At 35.3% G+C, this 5,110-nt stretch overlaps 1 non-coding gene across 1 annotated transcript; it reads left to right on the top strand.

The window, feature by feature from the left end:
• The first annotated feature begins 2,573 nt into the window (after window positions 1-2,573).
• On the top strand, window positions 2,574-2,676 carry LOC122098613. The gene has a single exon (XR_006145754.1). It is a non-coding gene; the product is annotated as a U6 spliceosomal RNA (small nuclear RNA).
• The last annotated feature ends 2,434 nt before the right edge of the window (window positions 2,677-5,110 follow it).

Genomic DNA, 5,110 nt, shown 5'->3' with positions numbered 1-5,110 from the left:
GCAACCATTCTGTTGGGAGCAGGGAGACACCATATGATGTTTACTTACTGAGATTTCTGAGTGACTTGCTGTCACTTGTATTGCATTTTACAAGTTGAATCTAGCAAAACCTACCAGTTTTAAGAGATAAGAGGAGTGGTAAAAGAACTTTTGGAGACAAACGTATCTTCGACATTATTTTGTTCCAAGCATTCCCTCTAAGGCATATTCAACAAGTAGTGAAACTAGTGTTGGCTGTATCTATGTCTTTCTCCTTGTGTGCATGTGTACATGTGTATATGTATGTGTGTATTTGTGTGTATAATAACATGCATTGTACATGTATAAGGGCATATACAGACATATATGCATATATAAATAAATATACATATATAAATATATGTGTATATATATGTATATATCAGTTGTTCAGTGATTTAATTTATACATCTCAGCACATTTCATTCTCACAAAGTGTACATGATAAACTGCTCTGAGGATCTGTGCTCTATGACGGGCATCCTTTGTGCTCACTTCCCCCCATCCCTGTGAACAACTTCGGCCTACTTTTCATAGGATAGCTTTGTTTTCATTAAATGTAGTTACTTACTGATAATAAAAAAGGTTTGTTTGTAAAAGAAAAAGAACTTATAGGTCAGAGGTTAAAAGTATCCTATCCGTCCCAATGATTCCTATGAGATAAAATTTATAATAGTATAAAAGTGAAAAGGAATTCCTAGATCTGGTGTTTTGCCATTTAGAATAGAAAAGAATAATATCATGTCACTGTTATAATTCTTAAGAAATGTAAGGGTAACTGATGGTCCCTCTCATGTTCCCAAAAAACCAGTGGATTCTGTAGGATTATAGTAGACCAGCAGAAATTCTAAGTAGCAGACATGGAGCATTAAAGAGAAAGAGAGGAAATGAGAGAGAGTTAAAGAGAGAGAACTATCATAATGCTGAAAGTGCATAACAGCTAAACAAGAGCTGTATGAGAATAATCATTTTGCGATCTTCAGACTCTTCATGTACATTTAAAGGTATTTGATGTATGATAAACCATCAACATGAAATATAAAGTCATTTTGACAAAAAATAAAAATGATTCAGAAGAAATTATAAATGCAAAAACAATCTTCACAGAAGCAAACTCTCAGAGATATTTCATGACTTTGAAAAGGATTAAGTGGCTGAAGTGAGTATAAATTTAGAAGTACAACAATTCACAAAAACATCAAAAGATATTCATATATTTCATTATACAACCCAAAGCAGAAAGCAAATGTTGTTTAGATGATTTTTTTTAAACACAGTTATCTCAGGTGCAGGGAAGATGGCTCAGTTGTAGAGTGTTTGCCTTGCATGCATGAGGCCGTGGGTTTGAGTCCTCAGCAGCACCACATAAGCACAAAAAGATGGAGTGGTGCTTTGTCTCGTGGTAATGCTAGCTTTAAGCTGAGGGACAGCACCCAGGCCCCAGTGTTCAAGCCCCATGACCAACAAAATCAAAATAAAAAAAACACAGTCTCACTTTTGTGGCCTCAACTCTGTAATACTGCTGCTTCATCCTAGGGCTAAGATTTTAGGTATGGACATTTTTCAACACTCCTGATTCAGACTCTACTTCATCATTTTTTTAAATAAATATTTTGTTCTTAATTTTCCTCTTTGTAAATTCACATGCTCCTATAAAAATGATTTGGCCATCCCAGTAACCTTCTCAAAGTACCTCCTAATGAGGACTTACAAAAAATAGTGTTATAGTACAACAAGGAAAACAATACTACAAATAAGAAAAACCAATAATTAAATATTAATGATTAATAAAATAAAAAACAAAACAATTACCAGTGTTTTCAGTATTTGAAAGGTACTACCTATTAGATTTTACTATTTTCTCATATTCCTGTACATTTAAAACTGATTAAGATTATGATGCTCAACAAGAGTTTTATAGACTATGTGCAGTCTTTAAAGTTACCCACTAAGATTACTATTTATGGCTCATCTCATCATTTGTACATGGCTTATATCATCATTTGTTCCTCGCTAACATATAAAGTAAGGAAGCCCTATTGTTTTAACAGAAACTGTAGTTAACAAAGTCTTAACTCTTTATTCTGTTCCTTTACACAAAGACTTTGCAACTTCTCATTAGTAAAGTTTCTATAAACTCTGAAATGTACATAATTAGTAGTATATGTCTGCTACCATAAATCTTAAATACTTTATAGAAAAGTATTATGACCTGACAAACAGTCCTAGTTTTTGTATATGTAAGTAAATTCCCCAAATTAAATATGTTTAAAACATTGAAAGTTTTATCAAACCTTAACACTTGCTGCTGTGTTCATTAGGACAGTTGCCTTGTATAGAATAATTGCATTCCTTCTCCTACACATATCTTGAACAACAAATATCTGGGATTATTTTGTTTTTGACATATCAATCTTGACTTTATTCTTAAATGTGTGCTTATGTAAGGAATACATGTTTCTAAAAGTTCACGACGATTCTTTTAAACTTACTTTTTGTTGAATTATATAGTTTAATAAAATCAATTACACTTTATATATAAAAAGTTTTCTGTGCTCAATTCAGCATGACGTACACTAATATTGGAAAAATACAGAGAAGATTAGCATGCCCCTGCATAAGGATGACAGGCAAATTCCTGAAGCATTCCAACAGATGCTGGAGGGGATGTGATCACAAGGGAACAGTACTGCATGGTTGGTGGGAGTGTAAACTTGTTCAGCCACTTTGGAAAGCAGTATGGAGGTTCCTCAAAAGACTCCACATAGAGCTTCCCTATGACCCAGCAATCCCACTTTTGGACATTTACCCAAATGATCACAAACAAGACCATACTAAAGCTACCAGCATAACTATGTTCATTGCAGCATTATTTAAGATAGCTAAGATATGGAACCATCCCCGATGCCCCTCAGCAGATGAATGGATATGTGGTATATATACACAATGGAATTCTATGCCTCCATCAGAAAGAATAGCATTGTCCAATTTGTTAAGAAATCAAAAGACTTGGAAAAAATTAAGTGAACTAACTAGGGCCAAAGAAACATAGGTCCCATGGTTTCCCTAATTTTCAATAACTAATATATGTCTGGGATAAGCAGAAAAGGTCAAAAGCTATCTGCATATGACCAAATAAGATGATGTTAAGGAAAATGAACCTCAAGATAGGAACACAAGTGTTTTTTTTTTTTTCTTTATTGCTATTGTTTCTAACGTACTTATAATGTGTGATGTGATTTTTTTTGTTTCTTTATATGTTCCTCCCCTATGCTATAACCCTTGTTTTCACTGTATTTGAAGTTGGTGCACCTACACGTTGTATATACGCTCCTCTAATTTGGAGAGGGGAAGGAAAAAAACAAAATGTTTAAATAGGGATACAGGTTGACCCATTGAAACAATGAGATGCACAAGACACTATGTTAAAAAAAATGAACAATTTAGGCTGGGGAAGGGAAGAAGGGAGTGTACTTGCGGAGGTGCGAGGGAAGTGATGGTAGGGGAAAAATAAAGGAGGAGCTAACAATGCTTGTTAGGAAATGTACTCATTACCTTGCTCATGTAAATGTGACTCCTCTGTACAGTATTTTTACATAAAAAACGTACAAAAATATTCGGAGAGGGAAGAGTTTATTTCCTTTATTTTACTCATAAAATATTTTTAACAAAGAAATTAATGCGAAACACTGATATGAAGGATTTTGAATAAATGTGTGTGTGTGCACGCGCATGCATGCACACAAACTTGCATGTGTGTTAGTATGCTCAGAATTTGAAATCAGAGCTTCAAGGTCTTGCCAGGCCTATCCTTTCTAGATTGCTGATCTAATATATGAGCTACATCTCCATTCCTGGGCCTTTGCTGGTTCATTACAATTTTTGAAAAATAATCTCATGAATTTATTTTGCCCTGATTGGTTTCCAACTGTTATCCACAGATCTCAGTTAGGATTACAGATGTGACCAATCAAAACATGGCTTACAGAATTACTTTAAAAGTAGAAGAAAATTTACTTCACAGGGCCTGTTTCATTATCTCCTACTTTTAAAGCAATTTGGAGTGATTATGTGTGAATTTTTTCGGTTTTGGATTCTTAAAAAAGTAAGTGATTATATTTAAATGTTTTAGTACTTTTAAAAAAGGAAACTGGAACTGTGGGACAAAAGAAATTTGCCCAGGGCTGGGAAGATGGCTCAGTGGTAGAGTGCTTACCTTGCATGCATGATGCCCTGGGTTCAATTCCTCAGCACCACATAAGTAGAAAAAGAAAGCCAGAAGTGGCACTGTGGCTCAAGTGTTAGAGTGCTAGTCTTGACGTAAAGAGCTGAGGGACAGTGCTCAGGTCCAGAGTTTAGGCCCCACGACTGGACGCCCTCCCCCGCAAAAATTGCCTCTCTTGTAAGCTCAGCTTTGTGCATGATAACCCAATATCACCAACACAGTCTGTGTTGAAGACAAAATGTAACAGAAAATAATAACCATGGGCAATAATTGCTATGCCACTATTTCTTGGACAATATGAATATTGAATTGAGAGTGTAAGAGAATGGAGAGATTTTACCCACATTTTTTGTATTGCTGAAAGACTTTTGGAAACTTTGACTCATTTCCTCCCTCACAGTGTGTCTTTGGGCCATGCTCTCACTGTCTTTAATTACAATTTTTCCCAACACTAAAATGGTAATAACATTAGCATTATAGCAAATGTTATCTTAAGAATTAAGGGGTCTGGGAAGGTGGATCAGTGCTAGAGCGCTTGCCTTGCATGCCTGAGGCTCTGGGTTCGATTCCTCAGCACACATAAGCAAAAAGAAAAAACCGGAAGTGGTGCTGTGGCTCAAGTGGTAGAGCGCTAGCCTTGAGCTGAAGAGCTGAGGGACAGCACCCAGGCCCAGACTTCAGACCCCACGACCGGACCCCCCCAAAAAAACAAAAGAATTAAGGGAAATAAAACTTGTGAAATACTTAACATAAATTTCTATGAATGAGCTTTGAGTTTAGCCAGCTGTTTTTTTAAAAAAATAATAATAAATAGAATACGATAAGTATTAAAGAAACCATTACATGTAGTGAACAACCAGAAGTAAT

The sequence above is a fragment of the Dipodomys spectabilis genome, unplaced genomic scaffold (assembly GCF_019054845.1).
Source record: "Dipodomys spectabilis isolate Male_0828 unplaced genomic scaffold, ASM1905484v1 ptg000481l, whole genome shotgun sequence".
Classification (NCBI taxonomy): Eukaryota; Metazoa; Chordata; class Mammalia; order Rodentia; family Heteromyidae; genus Dipodomys; species Dipodomys spectabilis.
This window is presented reverse-complemented; position numbering and strand designations above follow the sequence as displayed.